Genomic DNA, 23,479 nt, shown 5'->3' on the forward strand with positions numbered 1-23,479 from the left:
ACAGTGCTTCATCAACATAAATATTGCTAAAAACACACATATTTCACCTACAGTGGTGGTTTTCCAACGTTGCAATCATGAAAATTCTGTTATCTCTTTTCCAATGAGATGAGCCGCATGAAGGTTCGTTTGGTGTACAATATATTCCATGAGAGGCTCATCATAGAATACTGTAAAATAATCCAATTCACACATGTCCTCTCCATTATCAGGAAAAAGTTTTGTAATCCCAACGTCTTTATTGTCAAAGGCAGCAATTCAAGGAATAAAACCAGCACCATCACTCCACACTAGTAAACCTGGTGTCCCGCGAGACGCAGCAGGGGCACGACGGCGAAGAAGCGATGCACACCGTAGACCAGGAGCTGAAGCCCGTCTATGCACAGTATGGCCACTAGTCATGCCCTTCAAGAAGACCTGGACAAAATAAGTATATGGAGCACCACTTGGCAAATGGAATTTAATGTTAATAAATGTCATGTTATGGAATGTGGAATAGGAGAACATAGACCCCACACAACCTATATATTATGTGAGAAATCTTTAAAGAATTCTGATAAAGAAAGAGATCTAGGAGTGGTTCTAGATAGAAAACTATCACCTGAGGACCACATAAAGAATATTGTGCAAGGAGCCTATGCTATGCTTTCTAACTTCAGAATTGCATTTAAATACATGGATGGCGATATACTAAAGAAATTGTTCATGACTTTTGTTAGGCCAAAGCTAGAATATGCAGCTGTTGTGTGGTGCCCATATCTTAAGAAGCACATCAAAAAACTGGAAAAGGTGCAAAGACATGCTACTAAGTGGCTCCCAGAACTGAAGGGCAAGAGCTACGAGGAGAGGTTAGAAGCATTAAATATGCCAAAACTAGAAGACAGAAGAAAAAGAGGTGATATGATCACTACATACAAAGTAGTAACAGGAATTGATAAAATCGACAGGGAAGACTTCCTGAGACCTGGAATTTCAAGAACAAGAGGTCATAGATTTAAACTAGCTAAACACAGATGCCGAAGAAATATAAGAAAATTCACCTTCGCAAATAGAGTGGTAGACGGTTGGAACAAGTTAAGTGAGAAGGTGGTGGAGGCCAAGACCGTCAGTAGTTTCAAAGCGTTATATGACAAAGAGTGCTGGGAAGACGGGACACCACGAGCGTAGCTCTCATCCTGTAACTACACTTAGGTAATTACACTTAGGTAATTACGTGCACGTGAGATGGAAGCACGTGAACATGAGACTCTTGGTGCTTCATGTTGTTCCATGCGGTGGCGCTTGGCTGGGCGAGACACTGCTGATGCGACAAATTCTCGCCCAGTAACAGCACTGGTACTGGCACCAGGCTCGGTAACACTGTTCTGATTCCACTTCACTAAAACCAGAAAAAGAGTCACCTTCCTCTGACTCGTCACCAAAAATATCCTCAGACTCTAAATAAGCACAAGAACTGTGTGGTCGTGGGTGAATTGAAGTAGACACTGGGCGAGGTGGCATGGGTGAGCATATAGGCCTCGCGATGAGAGGCGGCTGTATCTCATTTTCACTGCCTGTTCTACTATCGTCGGTCAATTGTGTGTAGTTCTTATCAATGTCAGAGTCATCAAAATCCCTTTCCTCACCATCAGAAAATAATTCACAGGTTATTTGCTCTTGGGCGAGTGATTGTGTGGTGCGTGCCCGGAAAGCATTCAGCCGTGCGCTTAACATGGTGGCTGCTGGGTAACTGAGGCCTCCCACGCAATGGTAGCGTGAGCTTGAATTTTTTACAAAATGGCGGCTGTTTACTATAGCCCCTGGGCAGTGTATGGGGGCCCACTCTAATAAAAAATAATAAAAAATCAAATAAATAAAAAGTAAAAAATAAAAATAATAAAAAGTTATAAAATAGTATCCACTCAATTTAACGGCCTCTTTTATACCGATCTGCCGGTAATAACGACTGGTTGATGAAGATGATTATGGGTTGGGTTGGGATTATGGATTATGGGTTGGGATGGTGGGTTGATGAATGACCCACCCCCTCACTTCCTGCCTCCCTCCCCTCAAGACCATTCTGGGAAATGGTTCAGTAGATTGCCAGCCAGCCAGAGACAGCCTGGGAAATCTCCATCTAGTACAATAAAGCATTCATGAAACAAGTATTTTATAACTTTTTATTATCCTAATAATATTACTAAACAAAATATTTAACCAAAAATTTATATGATGATGTACATTCAAAATTTAAGAAACAAATCTGGTTACCTGGGTCAAGTGTGGTAGGCTTATCAGAGTGAGCCGGTCCCTTCCCCACCACCGACCCTCCTCCCCCACCCACCCCTACATCCCATAGACACTGCTTCACCTCAACTCAACACCCATCCCTCCATCCCTATATAATGCATGTATATAGTGTAATAACACCACAAACAGTATACTTGAAGGATTAATGTTAGTGCATCTGGCCTTGAACCTTTGAGGGAGGGAGGGAATATCAGTTGTGTGTGGCCACCTGTTACTTTCTGTCGTCACCATACAAGATTAGTGGTTCGCTATGGTGAACACAAATGTAGATACTTATATATAACGTGCATACATAGTGTAAGAACAGCAAAAGAAGTGTTGGGAGAAGCCATGTTGGTGAGGGAGGTGGCATCATCTTCCTGACTTGTCATGCTGTGTAAGGGTGGCCACTATGCTCTTTGTGCACTATGCCAGCTTAGATGAACAGTTATGGTAAACAAAACATGTAGATAATTATATATAATGTCTGTATGTAGCTAATAAAAGCAAAAGCAGTATGGTAGGAGGAGGATGCTGGCGAGTGAGGAATTTTTGAGGGAGGGAGTGGTAGCGAGGGGCTGGCTGGCCACTCCTCGTTGCTTTTTGACTCACAATATCAACTTAGTGGTTCGTTATGGTGAACAAATCATGCAGATACTTACATATAACCTGTGTATATAGTGTAATAACCACAAAAGTATTTGTTTATTGTTTTATGAACATAATAATTGAATCAATAATATGCACACCATAATTTTGAGTACAGCGATGACACCCACAGGCGTGCCTTTGACACGCCTCTGGGTGTCAAAGGCCAAATAGCTCTTAGCAGCTTGGAGGTTAAATTCACCAGCTATATTATTGAGAATCATACTTAATACATCAATCTTTGAACTGTAAACAACATAAAAACATTTCCCTTGAACCATCTTAATTATCACTACTATAATAGAGTAAACGTAGGCCCCACTTTTCACTTCTTGATGATATCTGGACAAGACTACTGAGGCATCAGTGGGAAGGAGGCCAGTCAGTTGCCACTTAATTTAACAACAATCTCACTAGGGAAAATCTAGCTCCAATAATTTACCCTTAGACCAGTGTTACGGGACTGATAGTGTTCCTGTTATCAACACCAACTACGTTTACTATAAGGGAAGTGTTCTAGCTGAAACCCATTATAAATCCCCACATTCCTGGCCAGTTGAGTAGGTAGATTAGGGTGACCCAGTTAGGATATGAATCGAGACACAAAACAAGGTAATTATTATTAACCTCATCTAATAAATTATACCAATATTTTCCCCGATATAGCTGTCATATAGGTTATTACTATTATAGTGTGTGCCCTTTGACAGGTGTAATTGAAGTGAGAGAAGAAGCAGAATATAATTACCTAGTACACCAGTACATGTGTTGAAGGCAGCCTCAACCACAAGGAGTGTTCATCTGTATTCATATTGGTTGTCTAGACCAAAATCAGCCATACAAGATAAGTTGTAGTTGTGTTAATTTTAATTACTAATATATGTAGTCTAATACTGTAGTGAATGTCTACTAATCAATAATATATATTGATAACTACTGTATATATAAAAACCATAAATCCCCAGAATGTGTAGAAAAAGCAATGTGTGGGACATTTTAAATCATACAGTCCACTTTAAACTTCATACAGTTTGCTATCGAAAAATATAAATTAACACAAAATATAAATTACTATATAAATTAGTATAAACTAAATAAATATAACTCACACAGGTCATTTTCCCCACACTGCTAACTGGTTATCCCAAAGGTACCAAGCAAACAAATTAAAAGGTGACCCCATTCGACGTGTGCAATCATGGAACTTAGCGAAGGGCCACCAAAATCATACAAGTGGTCCTAAAGCCACACCAGGCAGACCCCCACCAGACAAAACAAAACGAAACAAAACAAAACACCCACAAAAGCACATCTCCAGGGAAAAGAGCTGGTCGCTATGCAAATATCAGCCAGCTGCACAGTATCTTGCACCCCAGCCAGCGATGATAATGCCTTCTACCCAAGGACATCCCCAGCTGAACCCCACGGGTCGGCAATCGCCAAGCAGCAAAGGATCCGCACGGAGGTAGCCTCCCTAGCGGCTTGTGGAAGGTAAACCTCAGCCGCAAGGGCAGTACTTACAGGGCACCTAGGAAAGGTGTCCGTATGCACATGCAGCCCCAGTACTCCTGTATTATTCCTGACTCGTACACAACCACACAGAAGAACAACACCACTCTGGGCAGCACCTTTTAAAAGGATGGAGCCTTTTGGATGGAGTCGATCGACCACTACCAATCACAACAGCCTGTGAACCAGGGTTGGCTAGCCAGTGTGGGATGTCTGTGACCCGCCCTTCCTCCCTCCTGGGGATGGGGGAGTTGCGCAGACAGTGGCATGGCAGCTGTGATGACGTCATGCTTCTTTGCTTGTTTTTGATTGGGAGAGTTCTGCTTGCTAGTTTGGCTTTCGGTTGCAATTTTTTAACCAGTCGTAATTTGTTTTGGAATTCCTACCTTTCTGGGTGCCTGACCTGGTAGATGGCAGACATAGACTGCTTCCAATTACACAGAGGTGTCTATAGGCCATTGCTCCTCGTGCCTCTTTGAGGAGGCCAGGTTCTGGCTTGTGGTCCCTTGTAGGCCTAGAAATCCATTGATTGACTATTGCCACGGTCTAACATAAACACATCAACCCAGTATAGCCTCAGGGAGCTGAAGGGGCTCTCCACAGAAAATAAATCAAGAGACATTGAAATAATTATGTAATAATATCTTTATGGCAACTCCCGCCTGACAGCTTGGCTGGAAGAGACCAAAGAGATTGCATCCAAAATATGTCACCTACGATTTTTTTTATTATATTTCCCGTGATCAGGGAACACATATTAACAATCTTAGAAAAAAAAAATTGAATTTTTTGTTTTTCTTGTGCACAGCGGTGTTATCGGCCATTGTTAGCAGCGTCACATAGGGATTAACCCCTGGCCATAGGTTTTGGGGTTAACCCCTGGCTGTAGGTTGTGGGGTTAACCCCTGGGCTGCTCTTGCAATTTTAGCCTGCAATACGCCCAGGCGCAAGAAAAAAATCCAAAAAGTTATTTTGTCATATAAAAGTGTTCATTTGTGTTCCCTGATCACTGGAAAAAAAATTAGTTGTACAGTACTTACCAATGCCGTAAATGAGTCGAGAAATTTGGCCATGAGGTCAGAGCAAGTGAGCGCCCAAGCAGTGTGCATCCCACAGGCATCGTACACGGCCTTCAAGCAGTCAGAGTTGCCACAAATTTATTTTCACAGAATTCTTTACAGTATCTAGGTGTATTTTACCACAATTGTTCTCACTAATATTGTTCAATATAATGTCACTTGATGTATTATAATACAACTTGCATACATTCAGTACACACTCACATATTAGTGTCACACTTATGCACAAGCAAATGTTTTCTGTTACACCATATATATTATGTATTAAGATTTTTCATCAATATATACATGCACTCACTCATTATGTACAGGTTTTTGCACCATTATTGGACATTTAGAAGTCCTTGCGGCAGTAGTAGTCATTGAAGCAGTTGACAGCACACAATATGACGGCACATACTTCACACCATGTTTTCACCAGTTTACGTTTCTGTGGTCTTGTTTGGGTGGTTTTACAAATTATGCAATCACGCTTGGCTATTTCATGCTTTCCAGTTGGTTCCAGTTGGTGGCAAATATTTTAGTCTGTGTACTTCAAAGCCCTCCATGTAAGTGAGCCTGGGTGTAGCAACATGGTGCAATACTGGGTTCTGAATGGGTCTTTGTATGCCAGGAATGTCTTTGCCAAACTTTGTTAGTAACTGTGTCACAACTGAAAAACTAATCGCACGGAAACTTGGTTTATGACCTGTTTTCACCAGATATATATTGAAACTGTTCAGCATGCTTACGTCAACAAGATGGAAAAACATCTATTTAGTCCACTTCACTGTTTTACGTACACTCGACAGCGCCCACCATCATGTCATGTTTATCAACTAAACATGATATCATGTTAATATTATAGTCCAAATCACAATCTTGTATATACAGTATACTGGTTGTTTCGTTGTTTGGTTCACCTTGCCACTTTGCACCATTGTACTAGTGTGAACGGTTGTCACCATGTTCACTTCTCTCCTGTCTTTCCACCATACTGAGAGCATTTGATCACTTTTTCTTAGCTGGCAGTCACCAACTTCAGGATTATTGGCAAACACTGGCATTTCCCTTCTTTTGCCTTTACTGTGCCACACACTCCAGTTCTATTTTCAAGCAAGAACTTAGTTAGCAAGGGACTTGTTTAGTAGTTATTCGTGTATAAAATGTGGCCCTTGTTCAGCCATGGTGCCAGCAGTGTCTTCACCACACTACCTGAGAAAACATGTTGGTCATTACCAGGAATGTCTACATTGGTAGCAGTATACAGAATCATGTGTAACAAGTCATGTTTCACAGTCACAGGGAGCAAAGAACTTCAATCCAGATCTGTGGCATTTGAAGGGAATATACTGCTTGAAGGCAACACGTCCTTTTAACCCTTAAATTGCGCATCGCATCATATGATGCTTTGACCGACTTGCAGTAAATTGCGCATCGCATCATATGATGCTTTGACCGACTTGCAGTAAATTGCGCATCACATCATATGATGCTTTGACCGACTTGCAGTAAATTGCGCATCGCATCATATGATGCTTTGGAGTACTACGCATGATTTAAACGGCCCGCGGATACACAGGGTTCACCACACCTTCATCAGGGCTCTTGTAAACAGACACCATTTTTTTTTTAAATCATGGGCCAAATTCCTGGGTGTTAGGGGCCTCAGTATTGAGTCAGCTACCAAGCCTGACACACGCAGCATGAGCTCACAGCACTGCTGTTCAGCTTGTGACTACAGTATCGCCTAAAAATGCCATAATATACTTGTTCATGCTATTATGTAGCGATGATATTATTACAGAAGACCCCTGACTGTGATAAAACTGACCAGGGTTCTGATAATAGCAGGATTGTGGTGATATTTAGTGCTGTGCTCCATGGAGGGAGGAGTAATGCTGTGGGAGGGAGGGTGGTGGCGTTGTCTTCTGACTGCGAGTGGCCACCTTTTATTGACTGCACTCACTATACCAGCTTAGTGGTTCGCTATGGTGAACACAAATGTAGATACTTATATATAACGTGTGAATAGAGGGTATAAACAGCAAGAGGAGTAGGTTGGGAGCCACCATTTTGGTGAGGGCGGTGGCGTCGTCTGCACGACTTATCATGTTGTTTACCGGTGACCACGATGGTCTTTGGGCACCATACCAGTTTACTTGTACAAGTATGGTGAATAAAACAGGTAGATTTTTATATATAATGTGTGTATATAACATAATAACACCACAAACAGTAGTGTTGGGGGAGAAATATTAGTGCGTCTGGCCTTGAGGGCGGCAGCCATCAGCTGACTGTGTGAGTAGCTACGTCTTTGTGCCTTTACTCACCATACAAGCTTAGATGTACAGTTATGGTGAACAAAACATGTAAATACTTATATATAAAGTCTGTTATAAAAGCAAAAACAGTATGGTGGGAGGAGAATGGTGGCTAGTCAGGTGATGTGAGGGAGGGAGTAGCAGCCAGTGGCGGGCTGCCACTGCCACTCAGCATACCAACTTAGTGGTTCGTCATGGTGAACATGAATGTAGATACTTCTATATAGCGTCTATATAGTGAATAAAAGTAAAAACAGTATTGTAGAAGGAGAATGTGAGTGAGTCAGGTGACTTGAGGGAGGAAGGGAGGAAGTAGCAGCCAGTGGCAGGCTGCCACTATCACTGCCACTCAGCATGCCAACTTAGTGGTTCGTTATGGTGAACACGAATGTAGATACTTATATATAACGTCTGTATATTGTGAATAAAAGCAAAAACAGCATTGTGGGAGGAGAATGTGAGTGAGTCAGGTGACTTGCAGTAGTCTTGCAGTAGTCAGCAGTCTCCGTGGCGCAGTGGTAAGACACTCGCCTGGCGTTTCGCAAGCGCCTTGCATTGGGTTCGAATCCTGGCCGGGGAGGATTGACCGGGCGCCAATCCTTAACTGTAGCCTCTGTTCACCCAGCAGTGAATGGGTACCTGGTTGTTAAACGATTCGACGGGGTCGTATTCCGGGGAAATTAGGGTTAAGGACCTTGCCCGAAACGCTACGCGTAATAGTGGCTTTACAAGAATGTAAAAACTCTTGTATATACCAATTAACCCTTAACCCTTAACTTGACGGAGGGAGGAAGTAGCAGCCAGTGGCGGGCTGCCACAGGCACTGCCACTCAGCATGCCAACTTAGTGGTTTGTTATGGTGAACAAAACATGCAGATACTTATATATAACCAGTGTATATAGTGTAATAACCAACAAAGTATTTGTTCACTGATGAACATAATTGAATCAACAATATGAACACCATATTTTTGAGTACAGCGATGATTCACTCATTTTATTATAAAAATATATCACACTACACACTATTGAATAATATTACAGCAAAAAAACTACAAAAATTCAATCAGAAACATTGAAATAATTAGGTAATTATCTCTTTGTGACAACTCCGGCCTGACAGCTGGCGATCAACAGACCACCTGGGTCGCACGCCGAGTCAGTGCCTGTTTTTTGCCAGACTTCCCCACCCTATAGCGGGCAATATATGCCACTTACGATTTTTTTATTATTTTTCCCATGATCAGTGAACACAAATTAACAGGTTAGGAGGAAAAAAAGATTTTTTTTTTTTTTTTTAATGCGCCTGTGGGTGTCAAATGGTATATAGCCATGCACCATTTAAGGGTTAAACTAATACACACATTATATATAAGTATCTACATTTGTGTTCACCATAGAGAACCACTGAGCTGGTATGGTGAATGCAGACAATAACAGGTGACCACACAGTCAGTAAATGATGCAATCTCCCTCCGTTCCTCAGCATCACTCCTCCCACAGCGCTAATTATTACAACAATCCTACTATTATCACAACCCTGGTTATTTATATCACAGTCAGGGGTCATCTGTAATATTGTTATCGCTAAATAATAACAATTATATATTTATTTTTACATATTTTGGCGATGCTATGGTCACAAGCTGAACAACAATGCTGTTCGCTCATGCTGCGTGCGCCAGCCTTGGTTGCTCCAACAGTACTGTGCCTCTCACACCTGAGAATATTGCCCACGATTTTTTTTTTAAATGGTGTCTGTTTACAAGAGCCCTGAGGAAGCTAATGTGAACCCCGTGTAGCCGCGGGCCATTTGAATCGTGCCTGGCACCCTATGGCGTATATGTACGCCATGCGCACCGTGGAACATGTTACTCATGGCATATATATACGCCATGTGCAGTTTAAGGGTTAAACCTCTCTGAAGGGGCCAGGTTCAGGCGCTGGTCCCTGATAGGTCTGAACTCCTTAGCTAATGTCCCGGTCTAATATAACATACATTAGCACGATAAGCTCCAGGGAGCTATAGGGGCTCTCCACAGAAAACAGGTGTTGACAGAGCAAGTGTCCTAGATGGTCTACTCCGCCCTAGCTGTCAGGTGGGAGTTGCCACAAACTCCCAAAGATATTATTACCTCATTATTTCAATGTCTCTTAAGTGAATATTTCTTAGTTTTTGCAGTAATATTATTCAATAGTGTGTAGTATGATATATAATAAAATGTGTTTACTGTACTATCACTATCCTCAAAATTATGGTGTGCATATTAGTTATTCAATTATTATGTTCATAAAACAACAAACAAATTGTTTTGCTGTTATTACACTATATACACAGGTTATATATAAGTATCTGTATATTTTTGGTCACCATAATGAACCACTATTGTGAGTCAAAAAGCAATGAGGAGTGGCTACCACACACCAGCCAGCCAGCCACTGGCCGCCACTTCCTCACCTCGCCTAACTCGCCATAATTCTCCTCCCACCAAACTGTTTTTGCTTTTATTCACTATATAAAGACGTTATATATAAGTACCTACATGTTTTGTTCACCATAGCTGTACATCTGAGCTGGTATGGGGAGTTCAGACAATAAGAGACCTAGCCACACACACAGTCAGCTGGTGGCTGCCTCCCTCACTGGTTCAAGGACAGATGCATTAATATTTCTCCTCCAACAATAATGTTTGTTTTGTTATTACATTATATTCACACATTATATATAAGTATCTACATGTTTATTCACAATACCTGTACAAATAAGCTGGTATGGTGCCCAAAGACCATAGTGACCACAAGTACACAATATGACATGTCATACAGATGACACATCTCCCTCACCAAAATGACAGCTCCCAACCTGGTTGATACCTGGTTGATGGGGTTCTGGGAGTTCTTCTACTCCCCAAGCCCGGCCCGAGGCCAGGCTCGACTTGTGAGAGTTTGGTCCACCAGGCTGTTGCTTGGAGCAGCCCGCAGGCCCACATACCCACCACAGCCCGGTTGGTCCGGCACTCCTTGGAGGAATAAATCTAGTTTCCTCTTGAAAATGTCCACGGTTGTTCCGGCAATATTTCTTATGCTTGCTGGGAGGACGTTGAACAACCGCGGACCTCTGATGTTTATACAGTGTTCTCTGATTGTGCCTATGGCACCTCTGCTCTTCATTGGTTCTATTCTACATTTTCTCAACCTACTCCTATTGCTGTTATTACATTCCATACACATGTTATATATAAGTATCTTGTGATGGGAAAGTGTAGGAGTGTAGATGTTCAGCAGTCCTCCAATGGCTGGTGTCAATGCCTAGTCACACTTAAACAAAAAAAAAAGATAGACTACTTGCCAGTTTATCTGTGGTAAAGTAAGGGAAGACACGCAAAACACATAGTATGAACAATGAAACTTTAATTAATATAGAAAACACGTTAAAAACAAAGACAATCCCTTGGCTATGTACAGTGCAAATAAACAATTCAAAAACATATAACAAATGAAGAATAGGGATGAAGTTACTCTACAATAATATAAATACACAGTGAAAAATGATCAGGTGCTGAGAATATGGCGCTAGCTGAGAAACATACACCTGATACACAGCGTATATCAGTTGTTCACTGCTTGAGAGCACAAGGATATTCTGACTTCAGTGGCTGGTTCAAGCCCAGACATCGACTCAGGTAGAGGGCGCTGAGGTGCAGAAGTGTAGGTGTGCAGTCGGCGAGTCACCAATCAGGAGCAGGCAGGCTGGGAAGGGTAGTTGGCTGGTTGATGACTAGCCGGCGTGGAGGGAGTGTGGAGTAGGGGGTGAGTCTTGGGTACGTTTGCCTCCTGGTCAAAACGTTTTGTGCTACTGGTAGACGTATCTTGAAGGTAGCATCTTATTGTTGTATAATATACGTAACTTGAATTAGAGAAGAGCAGGCTCAATCTCTCTTGAAAGAGATTATCGTCACAACTCTCCCCCGAAGCCTGCGCTTACGGGTGAAGTTACGTCTTCAGGTGGTACAGTGGTAGGTGGAGCTGTCTCTACCTCATAGACTCTGGAGAGGGTGTCTGCTATGATGTTGTCAGAACCTTTGATGTAGAAGATCTCTAGGTTGAAATTCTGCAGATATAAAGCCCATCATAGAAGCCGTTGATTGTTGAATTGGGCTTGCTGCAAGAAGCGTAGGGGATTGTGGTCTGAGTAGATGGTGGTAGACTGAGCACCTTGCAGGTATGATTCAAAGTGCTGCAAGTTCAGGATGATGGAGAGTAGCTCCTTTTCGATAGTGCTGTAATTCTTTTGGTGTGGTTTTAACTTGTAGCTGTAGTAGCTAACAGGTAGAACCTCCTCGCCTCGTTGTTGCATCAGGACGCCCCTGATGCTGGTACCACTGGCGTCGACATGGAGGATGACAGGCTTCGTGATATCTGGGGAGGCGAGAATAGGATTAGAACAGAGCATGGATTTAAGTTGTTCAAAAGCAATGGTTTGCTGAATGGTCCAATGATACCATTGCTTGGGGCTGGTTAAAGTGATCAATGGTGTCGCCACTGTACTAAAATTTTTCACAAACCTACGGTAGTAGGAGGCAAGACCAAGGAAGCGCAGGAGCTGCTTCCTGGTGGTAGGCTGTGGGTAATGCTGGATGACTTGGGTATGTATGTTTAACGGAGCTATGCTGCCACTCCCTATCTCATGACAAGATAACGCACTTTACCTTTAGCAAAGGTGGACTTGCCCAAGTTGATGGTGAGGCCGGCTGTCAGGAGCTTGGCAAACAATCGTTGTAGCTGGAGCAGATGTTCGCTCCAGGTATTGGTTGCCACAACAATGTCATCCAAGTAGGCGTAGGTGTTATCTAAGCCCTGGATGACGCGGTTGACAGCTCGCTGGGAGGTGGCCAGAAAGGTGGTGGAAAGGTGGAAAGGTGGCCAGAAAGGAGGTGGCTTCTTCTTGCAGAAGAAGAAAATGCAAGATTGAACCAGTGAAGAGCAGAGGTGCCATAGGCACAATCAGAGAGCACTGTATAAACATCAGGGGTCCGCGGTTGTTCAACGTCCTCCCAGCGAGCATAAGAAATATTGCCGGAACAACCGTGGACATCTTCAAGAGAAAACTGGACGGTTTTCTAAGAGAAGTTCCGGATCAGCCGGGCTGTGGTGGGTACGTGGCCCTGCGGGCCGCTCCAAGCAACAGCCTGGTGGACCAAACTCTCACAAGTCGAGCCTGGCCTCGGGCCGGGCTTGGGGAGTAGAAGAACTCCCAGAACCCCATCAACCAGGTATCAACCAGGTGGCCGGGGCATTACATAGTCCAAATGGAAGGCGTTCGTATCTGTAAAGGCCAAAAGGAGTGGTAAAGGCAGATATTTCCTTAGCTCGCTCTGTCAAACACACTTGGTAGTATCCCTTGAGTAAGTCTAACTTTGATAGATACCGAGCATTACCAATGGCGTCAAGGATGTCATCTATTCTAGGTAATGGATAAGCATCCTTGATAGTCACAAGATTCAATTTCTGGAAATCGGTACACAGCCTCACTTTACCTAGCGGTTTCGGCACCAAGATGCAGGGTGAGGCCCAAGGGGACTCACAAGGGGTGGCCAGCCCATGATCCAGGAGGTACTGTACCTCAGCACGCATGACTTCCTTTTTGCTCGGGCTGATTCTGTAGAAAGGTTGACAAATCGGCCGGGTGTCAGGGAGTAGCTGGATGTCGTGCTGAACCACATTACACTCCTGTAGATCATCGCTGAACAACTTCTGATGTTCCTTGAATATTCTGATGAGAGGAGCACTATTACTGTCCTGCAAATAGGTATGAAGATCATTAAGGATTTCCGAGTTGGAAGGCACTGACTCAGTGTTAGTGCCTTCGCGAGGAGAAGCAGGGAAGGTTTCACTGTGGAGGTATGGACCTTTAAAGGTGGATAATGATACCAACACAGTACGGGGAGTACCTTGATACTGCTTCAGGAGGTTGACGTGGCACAACTGGGTCTTCCGCCGCCTATCTGGAGTCTCAAGAACATAGTTGTGATTGTTTCTGCACTCCTTGATGCGGTAAGGTCCTGAAAACTTGTTTTGCAATGGAGAACCTGGGATAGGAAAATATGCCAACACGAAGTCTCCTGGTTTAAATTTCCTTAGTTTGCTGCGTTGGTCAAAATGAGTCTTCATCCTCTCCTGTGCTTTCAATAGATTGTCATTAGCAAATTTACGTACTCTCTCTAGAATGTGTTTTAAGTTTTGAAGAAACTGGGGCACATTCTGAGGGTCACTGAAGGTGGCATTACGTAGAGAGTCTTTGAAAGCTTTGAGAGGAGTACAGCACTTACGTCCGTAGAGCATCTCATAAGGAGATACTCCTAGAGACTCATTGGGGAGACTTCTGAAAATGCACATAATGGGGTCAAGTTGTTTATCCCAGTCCTTCAAGGTTTCATTGCAAAATTTCTTTAGGAGTGCTTTAATAGTCTGATGACTACGTTCAAGAGAACCCTGTGAAGCAGGATGATAGGGGCTGGACAGTACCTGTGTGATGTTGAACTCTTCCAGTGTCTTCTTGAAGAGATCACTGGTGAAGTTGGTGCCACAGTCACTTTGAACCTCTCTTGGAAATCCATACTGGGTGAAGATCTTCATTAGTTGTTTCACCACAGTAGCAGCCGTAATGTTCTTTACTGGAACTGCTATGGGGAATCTGGTGGTAGGACACAGGATAGTTAGTATATAGGCGTTGCCAGAACTAGTCCAGGGTAAAGGACCAACACAGTCTATGATGAGTCTGTGGAAAGGTTCTGCAGGCAACTGAATAGGAGTCAGTGGGGCCTGGGGAATAGAGATATTAGGTTTACCTGCCATCTGACATTTATGACACTGTTGCATGTAACTTTTGACGTCTTTAACCATACCTGGCCAGTAGTAGTCTTGTCTGATTCCGTGGTAGGTTTTGTTAAAACTATAGTGAGAAAGTGCTCCGTGGGCCAGGTGTAGAATATTGGGCCGTAGGCTGGTGGGAACCACTAGTTGTTCAACATTTGCCCAATCGTCGTCCTCCTTCAGCTTACTGGGTCTGTACGTGCGGTAGAGCAACTGTTTCTCTAGGAAGAACCCAGGGATACTGTCAGGTTGAGTCTCAACCTGGAAGAATAATGGTGTTAATGATATCTCTTCCCTCTGTAACTTACGGAACTCCAAACTAGTAAGATTCGGTGGTAGATTCTGAGGGTCTTGAGGGACAGCGGTAGCAGTAGAGTCGGCTGGTTGCGGGCGTGCAGCTTGTGCACGGGTGGTCACCAAAACCGGAGGAGAAACTTCATAACTTTCTTGGACCTCTGCTGAAACATACTTAAAGACGGGATTGTCCACTACAGAGTTACACACCTGGGGTTTATCTATGATGATTAGGTTGGACGGATGCAGATCTTCTGCAAAGTCGTTGCCCATGAGAAGTTGCCCAGACATGGGAAAAGGCTTCTCCCTGATGGCGACTTAGACTTCACCGGTCACAAAAAGACAATCCAGGTGGACTCTGGCGAGTGGATACGGAGTGGTAGCAGTGAGGTCAGTGATAAGGACGGTTTCCCCGGTGTAGGTGATGTTAGGCACAGCTGATTTCAGTATTATTGACTGAAGAGCCACTGTGTCCCTCAAGATCTTCAATTTGAAACGTCCCTCCGAATCTGCACTGCTAGTAGAGACAGTTCCAGGATACAGGTGTTTGCTGAAAAGAGAAAGATTATTAACAGGAACACCAACATTCATCACAGGCTTACCGGACTTAGGAGGAGTCGGTTTGGGTTTAGTAGTTTCATTGCCTTTGTATTGAGCCTTCCCACATCTATCTATGGTATGTCCATAGAGTTTGCAATACTTACAATACAATTGAGAGCTTGCTTGATTGCCACTCACTTTATCATAACTGTACCAAGACTTCTTACTGGAAGGTGGTTATGGTGTAAGCCGATGAATGAGGCTGTAGGTGTCAGCTGACTTTGCACATTTGATGTAGTCGGTTTCTTCTTTGTCTGCTAAATATAAACGGACGGAAGGGGGAGCACGTCTCAAGAATTCCTCAACTAGCATGAGGTTGACGAGTTCTGAAAATGTAGAGACATGTGCTGCTTCCAGCCATTTCATGAATATCTTTTCTTGGTATTGGCAAATTCAAGAAAGGTGGTGGTACTTGCCTTTAGATAATCACAGAATTTTCGTCTGTAGCTTTCGGTGGAGAGAAGGTAGGCGTCCAGAACTGCTTGCTTCAGGGTCTGGTAGTCATTCTCACACGCTAAGGTACTGAGAGTAACCGCAGCTCTACCTGTGAGATGCACTCTGAGAAGGGTAGACCATTGATCTGCAGGCCAGCTAAGTTTATTAGCTAGGGTCTCAAAAGTGGTGAAAAAGACATCAATCTCTGTCTCAACGAATGGTGGCATTAACTTACTTGCATGGGAGACATTGAAACTTACGGGAAGATTAGCGGTAGCTTGTTGGCACTGAGTGTGGTGTGTAGTTTCCAACGCGAGTTCTTGTTCTCGACATGCTATAGCCATATCGGCTTGCTTCTTATCATGCTTGCGTTGCATCTCCAGGTGACGTTGTTTTGCTTCAAGCTGTACTCGCTCATGCTCACGGAGTAGTGCAGTCTCACGTTCCTTGAGGGTGGCTTCACATTCCTGTTCTTCTTTCCTAATTGCAGCTTCTTCTTTCCTGATTGCAGCCTCTCATTCCCGCATTTGTAGAGCTTCTTTTGCCAGGGCCGCCTCACGTTCCTGTTCTTCTTTCCTTAGTGTGGCCTCGCGTTCTATCATTTGGAGAGCTTTTTTTGTTGCTCCCGCTCGATCTTTGCAAGTTCGAGCTTGAGTTTCATAGTTGCCAAATCATGTTTATCTGCAATAGAATAATTTTCGTGAGTTTCAGAGTCAATCTTCTCTTCATCTAAGAGGTGATCCATTATTAAATTGTGCAATTCATTTTTGTTGGCTCCATGGGGAACATCTATTTGATACTCGTGTGCAAGAGATTGTAATTCGGTCCTCTTGGCACAACTTAAGTTCCCTATTTCACCTGCTGGATCGTTACGAAAAGCTTGGAGACAAAACATGGTGAAAAATAGCAAATAAATGTACAACGAATACTTGTGATATGGTAAGTGTCAGTAACAGGATAACGTGGCAACTAGTAATTATCCTGTGGAATTTAATATTTAACAATTAATGTTAATTTTAGTATGGTAAATGATTAGTCAATCAAAAGCGCAGGAAATCTTGTACCCGGTACTCAGTGTAAGAGAATAAGGGCAAGAAAATCCTACTAAATAAATGAAACTGAGTTTCTAAAACAAATGAAACATTTAATTGTTCCAAAAGTGAATAAGGTAGTCCAAGAATGTAGGCATACCTTGCTGAGTCTCTATAGGACAAAACAAGGGTTTTCTCACTAAATGAAATATGATACTTACAGAATTAGCGAACTTTGTGCTCTGAAAAAAAGAAAGCTAATTCCCTACCTAAGTAAATATCGTCATCTCTGACCGACGTGTAGGGGTGCAAGTGTCAACTGGTGACGAGAACTGCTGTTGAGGTCCCAACTCAGCATTGTAGTCCGTGCTAGAGGAACTATGGACTATCCTCCTTCGGTCGGATTGCAGAAGATAGGGTGCTTTGACCCGAAGACAAACCAACGTACCAGGGTACCCAAAATGATGATCTGTCCGAGACTGAGAAATATCCTAGGGACAAAAGGTGGAAAACACGAGTAATAACACGGAGGGAGGGATGACCAATTAAGAGAATGACTGCGGCCTACAGTCACCATGTAATCCAAAGTTATCCAACACTCACAATATGCTACTCTCGGAATGCACAATACACACAGCACCATATAAATATTAAAAGTAATGAAAATATTGAAAAGCAACTGTATCAAAGCCAAGTACGCTTACCACAAATTGATGTTCTGGTACTAGTACCTGAGTGAAGCTCCTAGGACAGGCCCCCATTAATTGTGACGGGAAAGTGTAGGAGTGTAGATGTTCGGCAGTCCTCCAATGGCTAGTGTCAATGCCTAGTCACACTTAATAAAAAAAAAAGATAGACTGCTTGCCTGTTTATCTGTGGTAAAGTAAAGGAAGACACGCAAAACACATAGTATGAACAATGAAACTTTAACCCTTCAATTGCGCATCGCATCATATGATGCTTTGACCGACTTGCAGTAAATTGCGCATCGCATCATGTGATGCTTTGGAGTACAGGCATACCTCAGTTTAAGAGTTTAATTGGTTCCTGGAGACGCCTCGTATTCCGAAAACTCGCATTCCGAAGCTAATTTCCCCATAAGAAATAAAGGGAAATGAATTAATCCGTTCCTGACTACCCCAAAAACCCCACATCAAACTAAATTTTTATACCTAATTCATCTAAATAAACCTACAAAACTATGTTCAAGTTATTACTTACCTTTCTGTTGAATGCTGTAGGCGTATGGAAGATGGTGAGGAGGGGGGAGGAGGAGAGGAGTTACTGTTTGGAAAGGGAGTCCCCTTCCATTATCACATCAGGCAGTGAGGACCTTTCTGGTGTCTTCTCCCTGGGATGTTTTATCTGAGTGCCACTAGGTCCTGGTTGAGGCTCACTGCTCGATTTCCTCACCACAAATCTGTCCAAACTCTGGCTTTCTCACAAATAATGGCCTCCGAAACACAGTCACCCCTTAACTCCTTGTCGTGTATCCAAATTAATAACAACTTTTCCACTTCAAGTATTTGTGGTCTTTGTTTCATTATTGTTCTGACTCCGTTTGCCACTTTAGCACTCATAATCTCATTTTTCTTCCTAAGTATAGTGCATATTGTTGATGTGGCTTTGTTGCACTGCCTACAAAGTTCAACAACACGTGTACCGTTCTCATGCTTCCGAATGATCTCTTGTTTCTCCTCTATTGTCATCCTCATATGGGCTTTCTGGCCTTTATCCTTACCACTGGCTTTCTTGGGACCCATGGTGAGATATATAATAAATTGTATAGTCAAATCACCAAAAATCCAACAAAACACTGAAAATCCACGAGAAGAATTGATGTGGGTTAGTCACTGAGCGCGAGACAATGGTAAACTGAGGGGCAGAGGGGTGGAGGGGCGACGATCGCCGAACCACCATGCGCTAGGTTGGCCTGTACGCGTATCAACAAACTCGCGTCCCGAGGTAACCCTCGCCTTCCGAGACATATTTTTCGAGGAAATCCTGCTCGTCTTCCGAAAAACTCGCATACAGGGACATTCCAGAGAACAACATAGAACACATAGAGGTGTCTAGAGACGAAGTGGAAAAAATGCTCAAGGAGCTCGGTAAGAACAAAGCAGCTGGCCCAGATGGCGTTTCACCATGGGTTCTGAGAGAATGTGCATCTGAGCTCAGCATTCCACTTCACCTGATCTTTCAGGCATCCCTGTGTACAGGAATCGTAGCAGACGGGTGGAAACAGGCTAACATAGTTCCAATCTACAAAAGTGGCAGCAGGGAAGACCCCCTCAATTATAGACCTGTATCATTAACAAGTGTAATAGTGAAAGTATTGGAAAAACTAATCAAAACTAAATGGGTAGAACACCTAGAGAGAAATGATATAATATCAGACAGACAGTATGGTTTTCGATCTGGAAGATCCTGTGTATCGAATTTACTCAGTTTCTATGATCGAGCCACAGAGATATTACAGGAAAGAGATGGTTGGGTTGACTGCATCTATCTGGACCTAAAAAAGGCTTTTGACAGAGTTCCACATAAGAGGTTGTTCTGGAAACTGGAAAATATTGGAGGGTTGACAGGTAAGCTTCTATCATGGATGAAAAATTTTCTGACTGATAGAAAAATGAGGGCAGTAATCAGAGGCAATGTATCGGAATGGAGAAATGTCACAAGTGGAGTACCACAGGGTTCAGTTCTTGCACCAGTGATGTTTATTGTGTACATAAATGATCTAACAGTTGGTATACAGAATTATATGAACATGTTTGCTGATGATGCTAAGATAATAGGAAGGATAAGAAATTTAGATGACTGTCATGCCCTTCAAGAAGACCTGGACAAAATAAGTATATGGAGCACCACTTGGCAAATGGAATTTAATGTTAATAAATGTCATGTTATGGAATGTGGAATAGGAGAACATAGACCCCACACAACCTATATATTATGCGAGAAATCTTTAAAGAATTTTGATAAAGAAAGAGATCTAGGAGTGGTTCTAGATAGAAAACTATCACCTGAGGACCACATAAAGAATATTGTGCAAGGAGCCTATGCTATGCTTTCTAACTTCAGAATTGCATTTAAATACATGGATGGCGATATACTAAAGAAATTGTTCATGACTTTTGTTAGGCCAAAGCTAGAATATGCAGCTGTTGTGTGGTGCCCATATCTTAAGAAGCACATCAACAAACTGGAAAAGGTGCAAAGACATGCTACTAAGTGGCTCCCAGAACTGAAGGGCAAGAGCTACGAGGAGAGGTTAGAAGCATTAAATATGCCAAAACTAGAAGACAGAAGAAAAAGAGGTGATATGATCACTACATACAAAATAGTAACAGGAATTGACAAAATCGACAGGGAAGACTTCCTGAGACCTGGAACTTCAAGAACAAGAGGTCATAGATTTAAACTAGCTAAACACAGATGCCGAAGAAATATAAGAAAATTCACCTTCGCAAATAGAGTGGTAGACGGTTGGAACAAGTTAAGTGAGAAGGTGGTGGAGGCCAAGACCGTCAGTAGTTTCAAAGCGTTATATGACAAAGAGTGCTGGGAAGACGGGACACCACGAGCGTAGCTCTCATCCTGTAACTACACTTAGGTAATTACACTTAGGTAATTACTCGTATTCCGAGGTACCACTGTACTACGCAAGATTTAAACGGCCTGCGGATACACGGGGTTCACCACACCTTCATCAGGGCTCTTGTAAACAGACGCCATTTTTTAAAAAAATCGTGGGCCAAACTCCCGGGTGTTATTGGCCTCAGTATTGAGTGAGCAACCAAGCCTGATGCACGCAGCATGAGCTAACAGCACTGCTGTTAAGTTTGTGACCACAGCATCGCCTAAAAATGCCAAAATATACTTGTTCATGCTATTATGAAGCGATGGTATTATTACAGAAGACCCCTGACTGTGATAAAACTGACACGGGGTTCTGATAATAGCAGGATTGTGGTGATATTTAGCGCTGTGCGCCATGGAGGGAGGAGTAATGCTGTGGGAGGGGGTCTGGTGGCGATGTCTTCTGACTGTGTGGCCACCTTTTATTGACTGCACTCAGCATACCAGCTTAGTGGTTCGCTATGGTGAACACAAATGTAGATACTTATATATAACGTGTGTATAGAGGGTATAAACAGCAAGAGAAGGTTTGGAGCCGCCATTTTGGTGTGGGCGGTGGCGTCGTCTGCACGAAGCCACCGTGCAGACGACGGTGTTGTTTACTGGTTACCACGATGGTCTTTGGGCACCATACCAGTTTATTTGTACAAGTATGGTTAATAAAACAGGTAGATATTTATATATAATGTGTGTATATAGCGTAATAACACCACACAGTATTGTTGGAGGAGAAATATTAGTGCGTCTGGCCTTGAGGGCGGCAGCCATCAGCTGTGTGAGGTCCTACGTCTTTGCGCCTTTACCCACCATACAAGCTTAGATGTACAGTTATGGCGAACAAAACATGTAAATACTTATATATAACATCTGTATATAAGATATATAGCGTAATAACACCACACAGTATTGTTGGAGGAGAAATATTAATGCGTCTGGCCTTGAGGGCGGCAGCCATCAGCTGACTGTGTGAGGTCCTACGTCTTTGCGCCTTTACCCACCATACAAGCTTAGATGTACAGTTATGGTGAACAAAACATGTAGATACTTATATATAACGTCTGTATATAGTGAATTATAGCAAAAACATTATTGTGGGAGGAGAATGTGGGTGAGTCAGATGACTGGAGGGAGAGCGGGAGTGGCTGGCTGGTACACGGCGGTCTCTCCTCGTTCCTCTTTGACTCATAATAGCTACTTAGTGGTTCGTTATAGTGAACAAAACATGCAGATACTTATATATAACCTGTGCTTATAGTGTAATAACTGACAAAGTATTTGTTCACTGATTGATGAACATAATTGAATCAACAATATGCACACCATATTTTTGAGTACAGCGATGATTCACTCATTTTATTATATAAATATATCACACTACACACTATTGAATAATATTACAGCAAAAAAACTACGAAAAATCAATCAGAGACATTGAAATAATTAGGTAATTATCTCTTTGTGGCAACTCCGGCCTGACAGCTGGCGATCAACAGACCGCCTGGGACGCATGCTGAGTCAGCGCCTATTTTTTGCCAGAATTCCCCGCCCTATACCGGGCAATATATGCCACTTACGATTTTTTTATTATTTTTCCTGTGATCAGTGAACACAAATTTACAGGTTAGGAAGAAAAAATAATTTTTTTTTTTTTTTTTTGGTATGCGCCTGTGGGTGTCAAATGGTATATAGCTATGCGCCATTTAAGAGTTAATTGATATAGAAAACATGTTAAAAACAAAGACAGTCCCTTGGCTATGTACAGTGCAAACTAACAAGTCAAAAACATATAAATGAAGATTAGGGATGAAGTTACTCTACAATAATATAAATACACAGTGAAAAATAATCAGGTGCTGAGAATATGGCGCTAGCTGAGAAACATCCACCTGATACACAGCGTACATCAGTTTGTTGTTCACTGCTTGAGAGCACAAGGATATTCTGACTTCAATGGCTGGTTCAAGCCCAGACATCGACTCAGGTAGAGGGCGCTGAGGTGCAGAAGTGCAGGTGTGCAGTCGGCGAGTCACCAATCAGGAGCAGGCAGGCTGGGAAGGGTAGTTGGCTGGTTGATGACGAGCCGGCGTGGAGGGAGTGTGGAATAGGGGGTGAGTCTTGGGTACGTTTGCCTCTTGGTCAAAACATTTTGTGCTACTGGTAGACGTATCTTGAAGGTAGCATCTTATTGTTGTATAATATACGTAACTTGAATTAGAGAAGAGCAGGCTCAATCTCTCTTGAAAGAGATTATCGTCACAATCTACATTTGTGTTCACCATAGGGAACCACTAAGCTGGTGTGGTAAGTCCAGTCAATAAAAGGTGGCCGACACGGAATGAGAAGATGACGCCACCTCCCTCCCTCCCTCCCTCAGCATAACTCCTCCCACGATAGAGCACAGCGTTAAATATCACCACAATCTTTCTTTTATCAAATCCATGTCATTTTTATCACAGTCAGGGATCTTCTCTAATACTATCATCACTAAATAATAGCAGGATCATATATATTGTTACATTTTTAGGCGATGCTGTGTTCACAAGCTGAACAGCAGTGCTGTTAGCTCAAGCTTCGTGCACCAGCCTTAGTGGCACACTCAGTACTGAGGCTCTCACACCCGGATATGTTACCCACAATTTTTTTTTTCAAGATGGTGTTTGTTTACTATCACCTGGGCTGGACTCATAGCTGTCCCTATCCCTCGCGGGGCATTTAAAATCGTGCGCTAAACCCTCAATCGTATATGTATGTATTGCATGGTTTCGTGACAGTTACTCCCATCGTATATGCATGTATT

The 23,479-nt window shown here is 42.9% G+C and overlaps 1 protein-coding gene across 1 annotated transcript in view; it reads left to right on the forward strand.

The window, feature by feature from the left end:
• Positions 1–23,479, forward strand: part of LOC123773774 (cholesterol transporter ABCA5) — a 567,017-nt gene that overhangs the window by 458,878 nt on the left and 84,660 nt on the right. The window lies entirely within an intron of this gene.

The sequence above is a fragment of the Procambarus clarkii genome, chromosome 72, assembly GCF_040958095.1.
Source record: "Procambarus clarkii isolate CNS0578487 chromosome 72, FALCON_Pclarkii_2.0, whole genome shotgun sequence".
Taxonomy (NCBI): domain Eukaryota; kingdom Metazoa; phylum Arthropoda; class Malacostraca; order Decapoda; family Cambaridae; genus Procambarus; species Procambarus clarkii.